Source organism: Ranitomeya imitator, chromosome 1, assembly GCF_032444005.1.
Source record: "Ranitomeya imitator isolate aRanImi1 chromosome 1, aRanImi1.pri, whole genome shotgun sequence".
In the NCBI taxonomy this organism is placed as follows: Eukaryota; Metazoa; Chordata; class Amphibia; order Anura; family Dendrobatidae; genus Ranitomeya; species Ranitomeya imitator.
The window spans coordinates 174605430-174628266 of NC_091282.1; positions in this window are offsets into that span (position 1 = coordinate 174605430).

Below are 22837 nucleotides of genomic sequence, written 5' to 3' on the forward strand. Positions count from 1 at the left end.
ACTTAAGTTGGATCCAGTGAAGGTGTCTTCAGTCTCCAAAGAATCAGACTATGTTGTGGTCAAATCACAAGCTTCCAAGTCCCTGCTTTATGTTGACCAGGTGAAAGAAGTCCTGTCCCTTGTATCTTCTGAGTGGGAGGCTGATCTTACTGGACTCAAAGAGACTGAGCATCCTGAGATCTTTAATGTCTCAAATACCTCATTCTACGAGAGGAATGTTGTGATGGCTATGACTATGTGTCCTCCTGTCCTCCTTCTACAGGTTGTTCTGGCGGGCTTGAAGAGGAGGGGCCGTAAAGGGGGGGGGGGTACTGTAACAACTCTGCTGGCATCACAGCATGGCCTCACATCTCTCACACAATCTTACCCACTGCTCCAGGCCATGATGTGCTTTCTCTTTAATGCCAGCTCCATGTTCTGTGTCTCTGCTCTGTTCATGCTTCATGGCTATGTGTATAGGGGGCCGGCACCTGAACTCTCTGGTTCTTAAAGGAATCAGGTGCATCTGTCCAATCAGTTCCTGACCAATTACCAAGAGGCCTCCTGTATATAGTGCAGCTCCACCCTGTGCTCTGGGCCTGTGCAATGTGTTAGCTCAGTTAGTGTTTAGCTGCTGAGTTTGCCTGGCCTTGCTCTGAGTTATTCCCTCTGAGCTTTTCTCTGTGCTTTTGCCTTGTTCTTGTAGTCCGCCCTCCAGGAGGCAGAATATCCTGGTCCCTGTGTCTTTGTCCCTGTGTCTTGTTCTATTGCCTTGTCTGTACTTTGTCTTTTCTCGGTCTCCTTGTCTGTGGCTTTCTTCCCTGCTTTCTTTCCTTGTGTTTTGTCTGCTTACACTCCGCACTCTTGCGGCTCTGCACTCAGATCTTGCTTCGCACTCTCTGGCTTTGCTCTGTAGCTCCGCTCTTTGCGGTTCTATCTGGCTCCGATCTTTGCGGTTCTATCTGGCTCCGCTCTTTGCGGTACTATCTGGCTCCGCCTCCTGTGATTCTGCACTTTGCTCCGTCTCTGCTCTTGGCTCCGCCTCCAGCGTCTCCGCTCTTGGCTTAACCTCCAGCGTCTCCGCTCTTGGCTCCGCCTCCAGCATCTCCGCTCTTGGCTCCGCCTCAAGCGTCTCCGCTCTTGGCTCCGCCTCCAGCGTCTCCGCTCTTGGCTCCGCCTCCAGCGTCTCCGCTCTAGGTTCTGCCTCCAGCATCTCCGCTCTTGGCTCCGCCTCCAACGTCTCCGCTCTTGGCTCTGCCTCCAGCATCTCAGCTCTTGGCTCCGCCTCCAGTGTCTCCGCCCTTGGCTCCGCCTCTTGCGGCTCCGTCCTTGGCTCTGCCTTCTCCTTCTCTTCTCTTAGTTCCACCTTCTACTTGTTACTTGGTACTCCTGTGTGAACAGGTCCCTACCTGTTCCTTCATTCTCCTTTCCTTCTGGCTTGTTTCCGTACCTGCGTCTTCTGTGTGTACAGGTCCCTACCTGTTCCTTCATCACACTCACAATAGGACTGCACTAGGGTGTCATCAGAGTGCAGCCTGATTCATACATCACATCAACCCATCCTGAGTATCCTGTGTTCCTGCCAGTCCTGCCCTTCCTGCCCTGCCTTCCAGTCCTGTGTTCTCTGCAGTGCCTCCCAATCCTGTGTTCCTGCCAGTCCTGCCGTTTCTGCCCTGCCTTCCAGTCCTGTGTTCCTGCTGTCCTAGCCAGTCCTGTTTCCTGCCGTGTGTCTGCCAGCCCTGAGTTCTCTGCCGTGTCTCTGCCAGCCCTGTCTCAGCCGTGCCAGCCTACTCGTCTGTGTTCCAGCCGTGCTCTTCTGCCAGTCCTGCCTAATGCCCGCACCAATCCAGGTGTTCCTGTCTCCCAAGTGGGATCAGCAGCCACAACCAGACACCACCCTGGAGTAGCACCTGGCAGCTGCCTGCTGCACAAGCCTGTCCTCACCATCAGAGGCTCCAGTGAAAACCCAGGCAGCTGTCATAGTCACGCCCCTTCCAGGGTAGTCTGGTTTGTGGCACAGTGGGGCCACAAAACCCCCGAGCTCACGCCCACCAGTCAGGGCGTGAGCGTGACAATGTTGTTGAGAAGATTTTGGATTCCCGTTTTTCGAGGCGGAAGCTTCAGTACCTTGTCAAATGGAAGGGATATGGCCAGGAGGATAATTCTTGGGTTTTTGCCTCTGATGTCCATGCCGCTGATTTGGTTCGTACCTTTCATCTGGCTCATCCTGATCGGCCTGGGGGCTCTGGTGAGGGTTCGGTGACCCCTCCTCAAGGGGGGGGGTACTGTTGTGAATTCTGCTCTTGGGTTCCCTCCAGTGGTTGTAGGTGGGAATGCAGTTGTCTCTGAGTCACAGTCCTGGCCAGGTGTATCTGCTAATTGCTGTTCTGACTGGGATATTTAAGTGTGCAGGATTCATTAGCCCTTTCCAGTTGTCAATGTTTCTTTGGAAGTATTAGATCTCTGCCTGGCCTCACCTGCTTAGCTGCCAGTTCAGCAAAGATAAGTGTATGTTTCTTTTTCTGAAGCACACTTGCTGTGTGCTTATTTTCAGTGCTGATCTTTTGTTTCTATTTGTCCAGCTTAGACTGTGTCAGTTGTTTTTCTCAGTCTGGTTGGATTCTCTGGAGTTGCAGTTATACTCTCCACATCTTTAGTTATGTGGTGGAGTTTTGTATTTTCTGCTGTGGATATTTTTGTAGTATTTTTATGCTAACCGCTTAGTATCCTGTTCTGTCCTTTTCTATTTAGCTAGAAGTGGCCTCCTTTGCTAAGCCTGTTTTCTGCCTGCGTGTGTCTTTTCCTCTGCAACTCACAGTCATTATTTGTGGGGGGCTGCCTATCCTTTGGGGGGTCTACTCTGAGGCAAGATAGTTTTCCTATTTCCATCTTTAGGGGTATTTAGTCCTCCGGCTGTGTCGAGGTGTCTAGGTTTTGTTAGGCACACCCCACGGCTACTTCTAGTTGCGATGATAAGATCAGAGTTTGCGGTCAGTATAAGTTACCACCTACTCCAGTGAAGGTTTTCATGCTGCTCCAAGGCCACCTGATCATAACAGGGGCTCCATAGTCTCATCAGGGTCAGATTCTGGATCAGTACACTGCGAGAGCAATGTTGTGATCTGAGTCAAAGGAACAGCATAATAATCTGGCTGTGACAGTGCATCTGTGACTCCATGTCCAATTCATCTTGTAATGGCATGGCCTGTTAACAATTTCCCTTTCTAACCCAGGCACGGTATGTGTAAAGAGCTTCATGGAGTATCCCGTTGTGTCGCCTGAGGCATCCTTCTCTGTTTTTCTGGGTGAAGAACACAAGGAAACGACTTGTCCCTGACCGGGAACATCCACTGATGACGCGCTGCTTTTACATTTGGCACTTTCGGTAGAGGAGGCAAAAGAGCTAGAGGCAGAGTCAGCAAGGAAAGCCAAAACTTGTTCCTGCTGCTCCGGCTTTAAAAGCAGTTTTCCTACTCCCAGAAAAGGGAGCGTTCGAGGCCTTGTGTAGCCAGACAATGACGGTGGCTGAACAACTCGAGACTTAGGTGCTGTATTTATTTTCCCACGACCACCTGATGCTCCATCACCACTACCATCATTACCAGCTGGCAATGACCGCCCACGGCCACGACCTCTTCCACCAGACTTCCTCATTCTTGGAAAAATGTAACCAAACTAACAAACGGTATTTGGTACTGTAAAACCAGTTAGAAAGTGGACCCAAACTTGTTGTGAATTTAAATCTCCCTTTATAGGTGTGTGAGACTGCAGGGAAAATCAGGCCCACTGTATTACAGTACACAGCTTCAGTGGCAGACAGTGGCTGACAGATATGCCACTAACAGGACTGACGCAAATGCACACACTGGAAATAAAAATCTCCCCTTTTTTATATGGAAGACTAGTGAATAAATCTGGCCCTCTGTATTACAGTATATTTTCTGTGGCAGAAAATGACTGACAGATACCACAGACTGGACTGGCACAGATGCACAGATTTGCCAATAGGGTTGAGCGAAACGGGTCGTTCATTTTCAAAAGTCGCCGACTTTTGGCAAAGTCGGGTTTCATGAAACCCGATCCGACCCCTGTGCGGGGTCGGCCATGCGGTACGCGACTTTCGCGCCAAAGTCGCGTTTCAATGACGCGAAAAGCGCCATTTCTCAGCCAATGAAGGTAAACGCAGAGTGTGGGCAGCGTGATGACATAGGTCCTGGTCCCCACCATCTTAGAGAAGGGCATTGCAGTGATTGGCTTGCTGTCTGCGGCGTCACAGGGGCTATAAAGGGGAGTTCCCGCCGACCGCCATGTTACTGCTGCTGATCTGAGCTTAGGGAGAGGTTGCTGCCGCTTCGTCAGAAGCAGGGATAGCGTTAGGCAGGGTCCATTAACCACCAAACCGCTTGTGCTGTAGCGATTTCCACTGCCCAACACCACCTTCGGTGTGCAGGGACAGTGGAAGCTACATTTTTTTTTTTTTTTCCCCTCAGCGCTGTAGCTCATTGGGCTGCCCTAGAAGGCTCCCTGATAGCTGCATTGCTGTGTGTACGCCGCTGTGCAAACCAACTGCTTTTTTCAAAGCACAAATCCTCTTGTTCCTTCCTTTCTGCACAGCTATCTTTTTGGTTTGTACACACTTTTTATTTAATTTGTGCATCAGTCCACTCCTTATTGCTGCCTGCCATACCTGGCTGAGATTACTGCAGGGAGATAGTAATTGAAGGACACTCCCTGTTTTTTTTTTTTTTTCTGTGGGAGATTAAGATTGACATTTCTGCTAGAGTGCCATCCCTGTCTGTGTCATCTCTCACTCAGTGGGCCATAGAAAGCCTATTTATTTTTTTGCTTGATTTGGGTTATAAAATCTACCTGAAAAAATCACTACATCAATCAGTGGGAGAAAAATATTGGCCTCAGGGCTTGTGTGCCACTCCTTACTCCTGTGTGCATCATCACTCACTCAGTGGGCCATAGAAAGCCTATTTATTTTTTTGCTTGATTTTGGTTCTAACATCTACCTGAAAAAATCACTACATCAATCAGTGGGAGAAAAATATTGGCCTCAGGGCTTGTGTGCCACTCCTGACTCCTGTGTGCATCATCACTCACTCAGTGGGCCATAGAAAGCCTATTTTTTTTTTTTTTTTGCTTTATTTGGGTTCTAAATTCTACCTGAAAAAATCAATAAATCAATCAGTGGGAGATTAATATTGGCCTTTGGGCTTGTGTGCCAGTCCTAAGCGTTCCATCTCTCTCTCTCAGATAGTGGGCCATAGAAAGCCTATTTATTTTTTATTTTTTTTATTGGGTTTATAAATTTTCCCTGGAAAAAAAAAAAAAAGTGGGAGATTAATATTGGCCTCTGGGCTTGTGTGCCAGTCCTGAGCGTGCCATCTCTCTCACAAATAGTGGGCCATAGAAAGCCTATTTATTTATTTTTTTTTTGTTTTATAAATTCTCCCTTAAAAAAAAAAGGGAGATTAATATTGGCCTTTGGGCTTGTGTGCCAGTCCTAAGCGTGCCATCTCTCTCTGTCTCTCAGATAGTGGGCCATAGAAAGCCTATTTATTATTTTTTTTATTGGGTTTATAAATTTTCCCTGGAACAAAAAAAAAGTGGGAGATAAATATTGGCCTCTGGGCTTGTGTGCCACTCCTGACTCCTGTGTGCATCATCTCTCACTCAGTGGGCCATAGAAAGCCTTTTTTTGTTTTATTTGTTTTCTAAATTCTCCCTGAAAAAATCATTTTATTTTATTTGGTTTCTAAATTCTTCCTGAAAAAATCATTTTATTCTATTTTTTTTTTCGTAAAGTCTCCCTGAAAAAAAAAAACAAAAACAAATCAGTGGGAGATTAATATTGCCCTTTCTGCTTGTGTGCCAGTCTTGACTCCTGGGTGTGCCATCTCTCTCTCTCTTTCCAATTGTGGGCCATAGAAAGCCTATTATTTTTTTAGCTTGATTTGGGTTCCAAAATCTACCTGAAAAAATCACTACATCAATCAGTGGGAGATAAATATTGGCCTCTGGGCTTGTGTGCCACTCCTGACTCCTGTGTGCGTCATCTCTCACTCAGTGGGCCATAGAAAGCCTTTTTTTGTTTTATTTGTTTTCTAAATTCTCCCTGAAAAAATCATTTTATTTTATTTGGTTTCTAAATTCTTCCTGAAAAAATCATTTTATTCTTTTTTTTTTTCCTAAAGTCTCCCTGAAAAAAAAACAAAAAAAACAAATCAGTGGGAGATTAATATTGCCCTTTCTGCTTGTGTGCCAGTCTTGACTCCTGGGTGTGCCATCTCTCTCTCTCTCTCCAATTGTGGGCCATAGAAAGCCTATTATTTTTTTTAGCTTGATTTGGGTTCCAAAATCTACCTGAAAAAATCACTACATCAATCAGTGGGAGATAAATATTGGCCTCTGGGCTTGTGTGCCACTCCTGACTCCTGTGTGCGTCATCTCTCACTCAGTGGGCCATAGAAAGCCTTTTTTTGTTTTATTTGTTTTCTAAATTCTCCCTGAAAAAATAATTTTATTTTATTTGGTTTCTAAATTCTTCCTGAAAATTTTATTCTATTTTTCTTTTCCTAAAGTCTCCCTGAAAAAAAAAAAAAAAAAAAATCAGTGGGAGATTAATATTGCCCTTTCTGCTTGTGTGCCAGTCTTGACTCCTGGGTGTGCCATCTCTCTCTCTCTCTCCAATTGTGGGCCATAGAAAGCCTATTATTTTTTTATCCTGATTTGGGTTCCAAAATCTACCTGAAAAAATCACTACATCAATCAGTGGGAGATAAATATTGGCCTCTGGGCTTGTGTGCCACTCCTGACTCCTGTGTGCGTCATCTCTCACTCAGTGGGCCATAGAAAGCCTTTTTTTGTTTTATTTGTTTTCTAAATTCTCCCTGAAAAAATCATTTTATTTTATTTGGTTTCTAAATTCTTCCTGAAAAAATCATTTTATTCTATTTTTTTTTTCCTAAAGTCTCCCTGAAAAAAAAAAAAAAAAAAACAAATCAGTGGGAGATTAATATTGCCCTTTCTGCTTGTGTGCCAGTCTTGACTCCTGGGTGTGCCATCTCTCTCTCTCTCTCCAATTGTGGGCCATAGAAAGCCTATTATGTTTTTTAGCTTGATTTGGGTTCCAAAATCTACCTGAAAAAATCACTACATCAATCAGTGGGAGATAAATATTGGCCTCTGGGCTTGTGTGCCACTCCTGACTCCTTTGTGCATCATCTCTCAATCAGTGGGCCATAGAAAGCCTTTTTTTGTTTTATTTGTTTTCTAAATTCTCCCTGAAAAAATCATTTTATTTTATTTGGTTTCTAAATTCTTCCTGAAAAAATCATTTTATTCTATTTTTTTTTTCCTAAAGTCTCCCTGAAAAAAAAAAAAAAAAAAAAAAAATCAGTGGGAGATTAATATTGCCCTTTCTGCTTGTGTGCCAGTCTTGACTCCTGGGTGTGCCATCTCTCTCTCTCTCTCCAATTGTGGGCCATAGAAAGCCTATTATTTTTTTAGCTTGATTTGGGTTCCAAAATCTACCTGAAAAAATCACTACATCAATCAGTGGGAGATAAATATTGGCCTCTGGGCTTGTGTGCCACTCCTGACTCCTGTGTGCGTCATCTCTCACTCAGTGGGCCATAGAAAGCCTTTTTTTGTTTTATTTGTTTTCTAAATTCTCCCTGAAAAAATCATTTTATTTTATTTGGTTTCTAAATTCTTCCTGAAAAAATCATTTTATTCTATTTTTCTTTTCCTAAAGTCTCCCTGAAAAAAAAAAAAAAAACAAATCAGTGGGAGATTAATATTGCCCTTTCTGCTTGTGTGCCAGTCTTGACTCCTGGGTGTGCCATCTCTCTCTCTCTCTCCAATTGTGGGCCATAGAAAGCCTATTATTTTTTTTAGCTTGATTTGGGTTCCAAAATCTACCTGAAAAAATCACTACATCAATCAGTGGGAGATAAATATTGGCCTCTGGGCTTGTGTGCCACTCCTGACTCCTGTGTGCGTCATCTCTCACTCAGTGGGCCATAGAAAGCCTTTTTTTGTTTTATTTGTTTTCTAAATTCTCCCTGAAAAAATCATTTTATTTTATTTGGTTTCTAAATTCTTCCTGAAAAAATCATTTTATTCTATTTTTTTTTCCTAAAGTCTCCCTGAAAAAAAAAAAAAAAAACAAATCAGTGGGAGATTAATATTGCCCTTTCTGCTTGTGTGCCAGTCTTGACTCCTGGGTGTGCCATCTCTCTCTCTCTCTCCAATTGTGGGCCATAGAAAGCCTATTATTTTTTTAGCTTGATTTGGGTTCCAAAATCTACCTGAAAAAATCACTACATCAATCAGTGGGAGATAAATATTGGCCTCTGGGCTTGTGTGCCACTCCTGACTCCTGTGTGCGTCATCTCTCACTCAGTGGGCCATAGAAAGCCTTTTTTTGTTTTATTTGTTTTCTAAATTCTCCCTGAAAAAATCATTTTATTTTATTTGGTTTCTAAATTCTTCCTGAAAAAATCATTTTATTCTATTTTTTTTTCCTAAAGTCTCCCTGAAAAAAAAAAAAAAAAAACAAATCAGTGGGAGATTAATATTGCCCTTTCTGCTTGTGTGCCAGTCTTGACTCCTGGGTGTGCCATCTCTCTCTCTCTCTCTAATTGTGGGCCATAGAAAGCCTATTATTTTTTTTAGCTTGATTTGGGTTCCAAAATCTACCTGAAAAAATCACTACATCAATCAGTGGGAGATAAATATTGGCCTCTGGGCTTGTGTGCCACTCCTGACTCCTGTGTGCGTCATCTCTCACTCAGTGGGCCATAGAAAGCCTTTTTTTGTATTATTTGTTTTCTAAATTCTCCCTGAAAAAATCATTTTATTTTCTTTGGTTTCTAAATTCTTCCTGAAAAAATCATTTTATTCAATTTTTTTTTTTTGCTAAAGTCTCCCTGAAAAAAAAAAAAAAATCAAATCAGTGGGAGATTAATATTTACATTTGTGCTTCAGTGACAGTCCTGCGTGTGTGGCATCTCTCTCATTTGTTGCCACCAACAACAAAGTGTGTAACATTGTGCCTGATTTTCGTTGTGGTCTCACTCACCTGTAAAGGGGTAGCTAAATCATACTGAAGTTATAGCTCACCGTGTAATTTGTGTGACAGCAACAAATACCGTTAGTTTGTTTACGTTTTTAAAACAATGAGGAAGTATGGTGGAAGAGGTCGTGGCCGGGGGCGTTCATTGTCAGCTGGTAATGAGGGTAGTGGTAGTGGTGGAGCATCAGCTGGTCGTGGGAAAAAAAATATTGCACCTAAGTCTGGAGCTGTGGAGCCAGGTTCGTCGTCTGGCTACACAAGGCCTCGAACGCTCCCTTTTCTGGGAGTAGGAAAACCGCTTTTAAAGCCGGAGCAGCAAGAGCAAGTTTTGGCTTATCTTGCTGACTCAGCCTCTAGCTCTTTTGCCTCCTCTCGTGAAACTGGTAAATGTCAAAGCAGCGCGTCGTTAGTGGATGTTCACGGTCAGGGACAAGTCGCTTCCTTGTCCTCTTCAGCAAAAACAACAACAGAGAAGAATGCAGCAGGCGACACAACGGGTTACTCCATGGAGCTCTTTACACATACTGTCCCTGGCTTAGAAAGTGAAGCAGTTAACAGTCCATGCCCATTACAAGTTGAATCTGACATGGAGTGCACTGATGCACAGCCACAGCCAGACTACTATGCTGGTCCTTTGACTCAGACCACAACATTGCCCTCGCAGGGTGCTGATCAAGAATCAGACCCTGATGAGACTATGTTGCCCCATCACGAACGCTATACCACCGACCGACACGGTGACACAGACGAAGTTGCACACGAGCTACAAGAAGAGGTAATAGATGACCCAGTTCTTGATCCCGATTGGCAGCCATTGGGGGAACAGGGTGCAGGCGGCAGCAGTTCTGAAGCGGAAGAGGAGGGGCCGCAGCAGGCATCAACATCGCAACAGGTTCCATCTGCCGGGCCCGTATCTTGCCCAAAACGCGTGGCAAAGCTAAAACCTGTTGGAGGACAGCGTGGCCATCCGGTTAAAGCTCAGTCTGCAATGCCTGAAAAGGTATCCGATGCTAGAAAGAGTGCAGTCTGGCATTTTTTTAAACAACATCCAATTGATCAGCGCAAAGTCATCTGTCAAAAATGTTCAACTACCTTAAGCAGAGGACAGAATCTGAAAAGTCTCAATACAAGTTGCATGCATAGACATTTAACCACCATGCATTTGCAAGCCTGGACTAACTACCAAACGTCCCTTAAGGTTGTAGCACCCTCGGCCAATGAAGCTAGTCAGCAACGCAACATCCCTTCCGGCAGTGTAGGGCCACCATTTTCCGCACCACCTGCAGTATCTGTGCAGGTTTCTTTGCCAGGCCAAAGCCGTCAGGGTCAGGGAATCACCAGTTTCGTAGTAGGAAACACTGCATCTAGGGCACCGGTGGCAACAATACCATCTCCCACCGTCTCTCAGTCTGCCATGTCCACCGGCACCCCCGCTAGTTCCACGATCTCCAGCTCTCCAGTCCAGCTCACCCTACATGAGACTATGGTTAGAAAAAGGAAGTACTTAGCCTCGCATCCGCGTACACAGGGTTTGAACGCACACATAGCTAGACTAATCTCGTTAGAGATGATGCCCTACCGGTTAGTTGAAAGCGAAGCTTTCAAAGCCCTGATGGACTACGCTGTACCACGCTACGAGCTACCCAGTCGACACTTTTTTTCCAGAAAAGCCATCCCAGCCCTCCACCAGCATGTTAAAGAGCGCATCGTCCATGCACTCAGGCAATCTGTGAGCACAAAGGTGCACCTGACAACAGATGCATGGACCAGTAGGCATGGCCAGGGACGTTACGTGTCCATCACGGCACACTGGGTAAATGTGGTGGATGCAGGGTCCACAGGGGACAGCAAGTTTGGGACAGTTCTGCCTAGCCCACGGTCTAGGAAACAATTGGCTGTAGCCGTTCGCACCCCCTCCTCCTCCTCTTCGTCCTCTTGCAGAAGCGAGAGCTCGTCCACAGACCGCAGTCGCACAACCACTCCATCCGCAGCTGCCACTGTTGCACACCAGGTCTCCCATTATGGGGCAGCTACTGGCAAACGTCAGCAGGCTGTATTGGCTATGAAGTGTTTGGGCGACAACAGACACACCGCGGAAGTTCTGTCCGAGTTCTTGCAGAAAGAAACGCAGTCGTGGCTGGGCACTGTAGATCTTGAGGCAGGCAAGGTAGTGAGTGATAACGGAAGGAATTTCATGGCTGCCATCTCCCTTTCCCAACTGAAACACATTCCTTGCCTGGCTCACACCTTAAACCTGGTGGTGCAGTGCTTCCTGAAAAGTTATCCGGGGTTATCCGACCTGCTCCTCAAAGTGCGTGGACTTTGCTCACATATCCGCCGTTCGCCCGTACACTCCAGCCGTATGCAGACCTATCAGTGTTCTTTGAACGTTCCCCAGCATCGCCTAATCATAGACGTTGCAACAAGGTGGAACTCAACACTGCACATGCTTCAGAGACTGTGTGAACAGAGGCGGGCTGTTATGTTTTTGTGGGAGGATACACATACACGGGCAGGCAGTAGGATGGCAGACATGGAGTTGTCAGGTGTGCAGTGGTCGAAGATTCAAGACATGTGTCAAGTCCTTCAGTGTTTTGAGGAATGCACACGGCTGGTTAGTGCAGACAACGCCATAATAAGCATGAGCATCCCCCTAATGCGTCTGCTGATGCAAAGTTTGACGCACATAAAGGATCAGGCGTCTGCAGCTGAGGAAGAGGAAAGCCTTGATGACAGTCAGCCATTGTCTGGCCAGGGCAGTGTACAGGACGAGGTAGCGGGCGAAGAGGAGGAGGAGGACGAGGAGGATGATGGGGATGATTATATTTTTAATGAGGAAGCTTTTCCGGGGCCACTGGAAATTGGTGGCGCGGCAAGGCCGGGTTCTGGTTTTTTGAGGGACACAAGTGACGTGGATTTGCCTGAAACTGCCCCTCAACCAAGCACAACCGCAGATTTGAGAACTGGAACTTTGGCCCACATGGCGGATTATGCCTTACGTATCCTCAAAAGGGACACACGCATAACTAAAATGATGAATGATGACGATTACTGGTTGGCCTGCCTCCTTGATCCTCGCTATAAAGGCAAATTGCAAAATATAATGCCACATGAGAACTTGGAACTAATATTAGCAACCAAACAATCAACTCTTGTTGACCGTTTGCTTCTGGCATTCCCTGCACACAGCGCCCGTGATCGTTCTCACACGAGCTGCAGGGGCCAGCAGACCAGAGGAGTTAGAGGGGCAGAAATCAGAAGTGGCGTTGGCCAGAGGGGTTTTCTGACCAGGTTGTGGAGTGATTTTGCTATGACCGCAGACAGGACAGGTACTGCAGCATCAATTCAAAGTGACAGGAGACAACATTTGTCCAGTATGGTTACAAACTATTTTTCATCCCTTATCGATGTTCTCCCTCAACCGTCATTCCCATTTGATTACTGGGCATCAAAATTAGACACCTGGCCAGAATTGGCAGAATATGCATTGCAGGAGCTTGCTTGCCCGGCAGCTAGTGTCCTATCAGAAAGAGTATTCAGTGCTGCAGGTTCAATACTAACAGAAAAAAGGACTCGTCTGGCTACCCAAAATGTAGATGATCTAACCTTCATTAAAATGAACCACAACTGGATTTCGAAATCTTTTGCCCCACCTTGCCCGGCTGACACCTAGCTTTCCTATGAAAAGGTCTTGCCTGTGGACTATTCTGAATGCCTTTTCCAATCTCGTAATTTTCTGCACCTGATTGTCCAGCATACGACATGTTTACACCTCACTGAATGGCCAAACTCCCCACACGGGGCCGTGGTATCGACACTTGGCGACAGCACCCGTGAGAGTGCAGTTTGTCTGAAGAGGTGGGTGAGCCCGCTTTTGGTCGACGGCACTGCCACTGGGTCCCTCCTAGTACAGTAAAGTGTCTCTGGCGGTGGTGGTGCGCACCCAACGTCAGACACACCGTTGTAATATGAGGGGCCCTGGGCCTGTACCGCCGGCCACAAGACAGTTTCCCCCCACCCCAGCTCAAACAGTGCTCTACCACTTGCAAAATTATCTCACAGCTCCACCAATGTTTAGTCTATGCGCTGACATCCTTCAATGCCTGCCACTGACAATACCATTGTATTGACATTTTTGTTATGTTAGGCCTTCGATGCCTGTCTGTGGTCACTCCTTCCACTAGGCCTCCACTGACCACACCACTGCTGCCCGTGTACCCCTGTAACCAATTTAAAATTGCCTACAGCCATGTGCTATTATTTTAGGCCTTCGATGCCTGTCTGCGGTGACTCCTTCCACTAGGCCTCCACTGACCACACCACTGCTGCCCGTGTACCCCTGGAACCAATTTAAAATTGCCTACAGCCATGTGTTATTATTTTAGGCCTTCGATGCCTGTCTGCGGTGACTCCTTCCACTAGGCCTCCACTGACCACACCACTGCTGCCCGTGTACCCCTGTAACCAATTTAAAATTGCCTACAGCCATGTGTTATTATTTTAGGCCTTCGATGCCTGTCTGCGGTGACTCCTTCCACTAGGCCTCCACTGACCACACCACTGCTGCCCGTGTACCCCTGTAACCAATTTAAAATTGCCTACAGCCATGTGTTATTATTTTAGGCCTTCGATGCCTGTCTGCGGTCACTCCTTCCACTAGGCCTCCACTGACCACACCACTGCTGCCCGTGTACCCCTGGAACCAATTTAAAATTGCCTACAGCCATGTGTTATTATTTTAGGCCTTCGATGCCTGTCTGCGGTCACTCCTTCCACTAGGCCTCCACTGACCACACCACTGCTGCCCGTGTACCCCTGGAACCAATTTAAAATTGCCTACAGCCATGTGTTATTATTTTAGGCCTTCGATGCCTGTCTGCGGTCACTCCTTCCACTAGGCCTCCACTGACCACACCACTGCTGCCTGTGTACCCCTGGAACCAATTTAAAATTGCCTACAGCCATGTGTTATTATTTTAGGCCTTCGATGCCTGTCTGCGGTCACTCCTTCCACTAGGCCTCCACTGACCACACCACTGCTGCCCGTGTACCCCTGGAACCAATTTAAAATTGCCTACAGCCATGTGTTATTATTTTAGGCCTTCGATGCCTGTCTGCGGCCACTCCTTCCACTAGGCATCCACTGACCACACCACTGCTGCCCGTGTACCCCTGTAACCAATTTAAAATTGCCTACAGCCATGTGTTATTATTTTAGGCCTTCGATGCCTGTCTGTGGTCACTCCTTCCACTAGGCCTCCACTGACCACACCACTGCTGCCCGTGTACCCCTGGAACCAATTTAAAATTGCCTACAGCCATGTGTTATTATTTTAGGCCTTCGATGCCTGTCTGCGGTCACTCCTTCCACTAGGCCTCCACTGACCACACCACTGCTGCCCGTGTACCCCTGGAACCAATTTAAAATTGCCTACAGCCATGTGTTATTATTTTAGGCCTTCGATGCCTGTCTGCGGTTACTCCTTCCACTAGGCCTCCACTGACCACACCACTGCTGCCCGTGTACCCCTGTAACCAATTTAAAATTGCCTACAGCCATGTGTTATTATTTTAGGCCTTCGATGCCTGTCTGCGGTGACTCCTTCCACTAGGCCTCCACTGACCACACCACTGCTGCCCGTGTACCCCTGGAACCAATTTAAAATTGCCTACAGCCATGTGTTATTATTTTAGGCCTTCGATGCCTGTCTGCAGTTACTCCTTCCACTAGGCCTCCACTGACCACACCACTGCTGCCCGTGTACCCCTGTAACCAATTTAAAATTGCCTACAGCCATGTGTTATTATTTTAGGCCTTCGATGCCTGTCTGCGGTGACTCCTTCCACTAGGCCTCCACTGACCACACCACTGCTGCCCGTGTACCCCTGGAACCAATTTAAAATTGCCTACAGCCATGTTTTATTATTTTAGGCCTTCGATGCCTGTCTGCGGTCACTCCTTCCACTAGGCCTCCACTGACCACACCACTGCTGCCCGTGTACCCCTGGAACCAATTTAAAATTGCCTACAGCCATGTGTTATTATTTTAGGCCTTCGATGCCTGTCTGCGGTCACTCCTTCCACTAGGCCTCCACTGACCACACCACTGCTGCCCGTGTACCCCTGTAACCAATTTAAAATTGCCTACAGCCATGTGTTATTATTTTAGGCCTTCGATGCCTGTCTGTGGTCACTCCTTCCACTAGGCCTCCACTGAACACACCACTGCTGCCCGTGTACCCCTGGAACCAATTTAAAATTGCCTACAGCCATGTGTTATTATTTTAGGCCTTCGATGCCTGTCTGCGGTCACTCCTTCCACTAGGCCTCCACTGACCACACCACTGCTGCCCGTGTACCCCTGTAACCAATTTAAAATTGCCTACAGCCATGTGTTATTATTTTAGGCCTTCGATGCTTGTCTGCGGTCACTCCTTCCACTAGGCCTCCACTGACCACACCACTGCTGCCCGTGTACCCCTGGAACCAACATCAGAAAATATAAAAATAAGTATTTTGCTTATAAATAAGAAAATACTGGAGAGATATCAAATGCAGACATTTTAACATTAAAAACAAACACATACAACAAAAATCTGGTACAGTACTAAAAATGGCCACCAGCTACAATAACTTTCTCCTGCAAGTAGTTAACTGAAAGGTTTTTTCAATTTTAAACACAGATATGGCATCCACCGAGTGTTGTCCTGTCGCGTCTTCTTTATATTATTGCCAAGAAGATGCAAAACAATGAAAATAATAAAATCATTATTTACCAAAAAAATAGAGTAAGTCAAAACCACATTGCAAATAAACATTCATTACAAATAAAGAAGCAGGGCGCGTCCGAGGGTGAGTATATACCTAATAAGAATATAATCACCCTCGGACGCGCCCTGCTTCTTTCCGACAGCCTTCCTTCCTAAGAATCAGCCCTTCCGTGGTGTAGAGAGAGGGTTTGTTACACTCCAAGGTGTTCCCCAGGTTGCCTTTCCTGAGCTTCGATCTTCCGGCTCTCGTTTAGTAGTTGTTGGAAACTACGCTGCATTGGGCCTACAAATTGGGTATGGGGTGTAGAGAGATGGTGTGTTACACTCCAAGGTGTTCCCCAGGTTTCCTCTTCATTGCTTCGATCTTCCGGCTCTCGTTTAGTAGTTGTTGGAAACTACGCTGCATTAGGCCTACAAATTGGGTATGGGGTGTAGAGAGATGGTGTGTTCCACTGTAGAGAGATGGTGTGTTCCACTCCAAGGTGTTCCCCAGGTTTCCTCTCCATTGCTTCGATCTTCCGGCTCTCGTTTAGTAGTTGTTGGAAACTACGCTGCATTAGGCCTACAAATTGGGTATGGGGTGTAGAGAGATGGTGTGTTACACTCCAAGGTGTTCCCCAGGTTTCCTCTCCATTGCTTCGATCTTCCGGCTCTCATTTAGTAGTTGTTGGAAACTACGCTGCATTGGGCCTACAAATTGGGTATGGGGTGTAGAGAGATGGTGTGTTCCACTCCAAGGTGTTCTCCAGGTTGCCTTTCCTGAGCTTCGATCTTCCGGCTCTCGTTTAGTAGTTGTTGGAAACTACGCTGCATTAGGCCTACAAATTGGGTATGGGGTGTAGAGAGATGGTGTGTTCCACTCCAAGGTGTTCTCCAGGTTGCCTTTCCTGAACTTCTATCTTCAGGCTCTCATTAAATTGTGGTTAAACGGAACAACTGCATTTGGCGTACTAGTTGGTTTGGGGCCTACTATCGGTGTCTGCCGCTCCTTGCTGTTCTCCTGGTTTCCTGTCCTGAAATTCCGTTTTCAGGCGCTCGTTAAGTAGTTGTTAATGTTAGACTGCATTTGGCCTACTAGTTGGGTTGGGGCCTACTATCGGTGTCTGCCACTCCTTGCTGTTCTCCTCCACTGAACAAAGCTGTGCCGCCTGTTTACTACTGTTGCCAATTTTGAACTGCATTTCGACTACTTACTGATCTGGGCCTACTCTCTGTGTCAGCCTCTCATTCCAGTTGTCCTCCACTGCAATGCCCCCTGATTAGTCCTGTGTTACCAATTTTGAACTGCATTTAGCCCACTTTATTCTTTGGGCCTATATCTGTGTTTCCTCCTCATCCTGCCCATTGCCCAGCCAGTGATAGATGAGTCTGCTGGTACATTGACCCATAACGCAACATTTCCCGTGCACGCTACACTGCAAGATTGTGACCCTGCTGAAAGTCAGGTCCCCCTTCCCGCATACCATACCACCTTACACGGGGACAAACAGGAAGGTGCAGATGAAAGTGCAGGTTCCTTCATCAGGTGGGGGGAGGAATACTAGTTGGCGACGTCACTGGCACAGGGCCTCTCATGGTACGCAAAAGTGTTACTGCCGGTGGGAGGCGCCCCCGCCGTGCAAACACACCGCTGTACTTTGAGGGGCCCTGTGCCAGTGCCAATGCCAACGAGTGGGCCCCCCCTGCTTGCTCAGGTTCACAGCACTTGCAAATTTGAAATACTTACCTCTCCCTGCTCCACTGCCGTGACGTGGTCCAGATTTCCTGGGCCCACTAATTACTTGAACCAGCCCTACCCACCACAACTTTAGCCAAATGACCCCCAATTTCAAATGCCTTCCAATTATTATAAGGTAAATTACGCTTGACAAGCTTCATTAAGAAGAATGGATGGTTTTGACATTAAAATGGGCACTCTAGGTGTTTTCCTGGCCCCCACTCACTGCCGACTATGCTGCCCCATTGACTTGCATTGGGTTTCGTGTTTCGGTCGATCCCGACTTTACGTCATAATCGGGCGATTTCACTCGACCCGACTTTTGAGATAGTCGGGTATCGCGAAACCCGGCTCGACTCTAAAAAGGTCAAGGTCGCTCAACTCTATTTGCCAATATTAAGCTCCCCTTCTTTTTTTTTTTACGGGAGACTAGTGAATAAATCTGGCCCACTGTTTTACAGTATAGTTTCTGTGGCAGAAAATGACTGACAGATAACACAGACTGGACTGGCACAGATGCACAGATTTGCCAATATTAATCTCCCCTTCTTTTTTTATGGGAGACCAGTGAATAAATCTGGCCCACTGTTTTACAGTATAGTTTCTGTGGCAGAGAATGACTGACAGATACCACAGACTGGACTGGCACAGATGCACAGATTTGCCAATATTAATCTCCCCTTCTTTTTTTATGGGAGACCAGTGAATAAATCTGGCCCACTGTTTTACAGTATAGTTTCTGTGGCAGAGAATGACTGACAGATACCACAGACTGGACTGGCACAGATGCACAGATTTGCCAATATTAATCTCCCCTTCTTTTTTTATGGGAGACTAGTGAATAAATCAGGCCCACTGTTTTACAGTATAGTTTCTGTGGCAGAGAATGACTGACAGATACCACAGACTAGACTGGCACAGATGCACAGATTTGCCAATATTAATCTCCAATTTTTTTTTTCATATGGGAGACTAGTGAATAAATCAGGCCCACTGTTTTACAGTATAGTTTCTGTGGCAGTAAATGACTGACAGATACCACAGACTGGACTAGCACAGATGCACAGATTTGCCAATATTAATCTCCCCTTCTTTTTTTATGGGAGACCAGTGAATAAATCTGGCCCACTGTTTTACAGTATAGTTTCTGTGGCAGAGAATGACTGACAGATACCACAGACTGGACTGGCACAGATGCACAGATTTGCCAATATTAATCTCCCCTTCTTTTTTTATGGGAGACTAGTGAATAAATCTGGCCCACTGTTTTACAGTATAGTTTCTGTTGCAGAAAATGACTGACAGATACCACAGACTGGACTAACACAGATGCACAGATTTGCCAATATTAATCTCCCCTTCTTTTCTTATGGGAGACTAGTGAATAAATCTAGCCCACTGTTTTACAGTATAGTTTCTTTGGCAGAAAATGACTGACAGATACCACAGACTGGACTGGCACAGAGGCACAGATTAGCCAATATTAATCTCCCCTTCTTTTTTTATGGGAGACTAGTGAATAAATCAGGCCCACTGTTTTACAGTATAGTTTCTGTGGCAGAGAATGACTGACAGATACCACAGACTAGACTGGCACTGATGCATAGATTTGCCAATATTAATCTCCCCTTCTTTTTTATGGGAGACTAGTGAATAAATCTGGCCCACTGTTTTACAGTATAGTTTCTGTGGCAGAGAATGACTGACAGATGCCACAGACAGGACTGGCACAGATGCACAGATTTGCCAATATTAATCTCCAATTTTTTTTTTATACGGGAGACTAGTGAATAAATCAGGCCCACTGTTTTACAGTATAGTTTCTGTGGCAGTAAATGACTGACAGATACCACAGACTGGACTGGCACAGATGCACAGATTTGCCAATATTAATCTCCCCTTTTGTTTTTATGGGAGACTAGTGAATAAATCTGGCCCACTGTTTTACAGTGTAGTTTCTGTGGCAGAAAATGACTGACAGATAACACAGACTGGACTGGCACAGATGCACAGATTTGCCAATATTATTCTCCCCCTTTTTTATATGGGAGACTAGTTAATAAATCTGGCCCACTGTTTTACAGTATAGTTTCTGTGGCAGAGAATGACTGACAGATACCACAGACTGGACTGGCACAGATGCACAGATTAGCCAATATTAATCTCCCCTCCTTTTTTTATGGGAGACTAGTGAATAAATCAGGCCCACTGTTTTACAGTATAGTTTCTGTGGCAAAGAATGACTGACAGATACCACAGACTAGACTGGCACTGATGCATAGATTTGCCAATATTAATCTCCCCTTCTTTTTTTATGGGAGACTAGTGAATAAATCTGGCCCACTGTTTTACAATATAGTTTCTGTGGCAGAGAATGACTGACAGATACCACAGACTAGACTGGCACTGATGCATAGATTTGCCAATATTAATCTCCCCTTCTTTTTTTATGGGAGACTAGTGAATAAATCTGGCCCACTGTTTTACAGTATAGTTTCTGTGGCAGAGAATGACTGACAGATACCACAGACTGGACTAGCACAGATGCACAGATTTGCCAATATTAATCTCCCCTTCTTGTTTTTTATGGGAGACTAGTGAATAAATTAGGCCCACTGTTTTACAGTATAGTTTCTGTGGCAGAGAATGACTGAAAGATGCCACAGACTGGACTGGCACAGATGCACAGATTACCCAATATTAATCTCCCCTTCTTTTTTATGGGAGACTAGTGAATAAATCAGGCCCACTGTTTTACAGTATAGTTTCTGTGGCAGAGAATGACTGACAGATACCACAGACTGGACTAGCACAGATGCACAGATTTGCCAATATTAATCTCCCCTTCTTGTTTTTTATGGGAGACTAGTGAATAAATCAGGCCCACTGTTTTATAGTATTGTTTCTGTGGCAGAAAATGACTGACAGATTCAACAGACTGGACTGGCACAGATGCACTGATTGGCAATTTAAATCTCCCTTTTTAGGTGTGGGACAGTGCAGAAAAATACAGGCCCACTGTTTAACACTACACAGTTTCAGGGGCAGAAAGTGGCTTGAAGATATATATATATATATATATATATATATATATATATATATATATATATAAAAAGGGACTGTACTACAATTACTATCTCCCTACAGTAACCTCAGAAAAGTATGGCAGGCAGCAATAAAAGGACTGCTGCACACAAAAGTGTGGACAAACAAACAAGATAGCTGTGCAGAAAGGAAGGAGCAACAGGATTTGTGCTTTGAAAAAAGCAGTTGGTTTGCACAGCGGCGTACAAACAGCAATACAGCTATCAGGGAGCCTTATAAGGCAGCCTTATAAGCTACAGAGCTGATGCACAGAAATCTAGCCTCCACTGTCCCTGCAAGGAAAAGGTGGTGTTGGACAGTGGAAATCGCTACAGCACAAGCGGTTTGGGGGTTTATATTCCCTGCCTAACGCTATCCCTACTTCTGACGAAGCGGCAGCAACCTCTCCTTATGCTCAGATCAGCAGCAGTAAGATGGCGGTCGGCGTGCACTCCCCTTTATAGCACCTGTGACACCGCAGAAAGCAAGCCAATTACTGCCATGCCCTTCTATAAGATGGTGGGGACCGAGAACTATGTCATCACGCTGTCCACACTCTGCGTCCTCCTTCATTGGCTGAGAAATGGCGCTGAACGCGTCATATGAAATGCGACTTTGGCGCGAAGATCGCCGACCGCGTGGCTGACCCCACACAGGGATCGGGTCAGGTTTCATGAAACCCAACTTTGCCAAAAGTCGGCGACTTATGAAAATGACCGATCCGTTTTGCTCAACCCTACCAACCACCCTACGTTATTTACATGTATTACTATTATTTTATTTACTTACTAAAGGGTATTTTCTCATTTTTATCCTAGGTTTTGCCTGTTAATGGCCGCAGTGTGAATGTGCATCTACATATTGCACTTATAACAACAGGTTTGCCTATCCATTTTTGCAGCTATACAATCTTTCGAGCAGCAACTGACATCCCCTTTCTCAGTAATTGAACTATGTCTTCAATGAATACAGATTTTACCAGAGAAATGAGTTTGAAAGGTCATTCCAAAAGCAGAAAGAAAATTTTGCTAATAAGATATATTACATATAGTTCTCATTTATATCTGCTATTGATGTATAAAATAAAAATTTAAATGATGGCTACTTTAAAAAAATGTACTAATTGCTACTGAAAACACAATATTTTTTTGCGATTCTACTATTAGTAGTACTGCAAATATTTTATTCTTAAATATTAAATTTAGATATTCTTGTTATCTTTTCCTGCTTCTTTTTCTATGTAAATTGTATCTTCAATTCATGTTGATCACTTATAAGATAAATATTTATTTCCTATCTGCTAGATATGGAAACATAATTTAGAATAGGCTATTAGATGTGTGGTATGTACAGTATTGCTTAATATACAGTCCATCAAAGCTTTCTTTTCATGACTGCTTTGTGTTTCCCCTACTTAGAGAAGTGTTCCAATTGATTATACTAACATGACAGCACCTAGGGCATCACATTTCAGCTAATGTTAAAATTAAATTTATAAAGAATTCAATCTTTTATCTTTGATAATTGATTGACAGATGCAATTCAAGTTGCTTTCTCAACAAGGTCTTCTTTTACACAAAACACTTTAAAAAGCCTTGTATACAGCACATCGCTTGTCCTTGTACAGGATGGTGTCATTTGAAATATTTTTTTTTGCTGTATGAAAGCAATTATATTTATAAATGGAAAAGGTTACATGCAGCTCAGCAAATTACAATGAGTTTACATGTGCATCCTGATGTTTTCTTTTTAATCCTTGAGATAAAGCAGGAATCAAGGACATTTCATTCTACTTCTCGGCCAGTTTAAAACATGCACAGTATCAATCTAGGCATTAAAGAAATGCAATGTTACTGAAGCAGCACACAAAATATTTACCTTCCATTTCCCATTGCTTTTCTTTTCCAAAGATATAATCATCTTCATGAGGATGGTTGTTGCCATATAATCAAAGGAATAGAAATGATCTTGAAACAAATGTATTCATGTTGTACAGTATACAAGGAGAAAATAAATAAAATAACATCTTAATGTCAAAACTGTATAATACACTCTTCAACATTGAAATTGCAACACTAACAAGGGAAGTCATAGAATTATGAAAGTCAGAGGATTGATAGACATGTTACTGATATACAAATGATGAAAAAACGGAAAGAAAATGTTCAAAACATCTCAATTTATTCAGTATTGAGTAA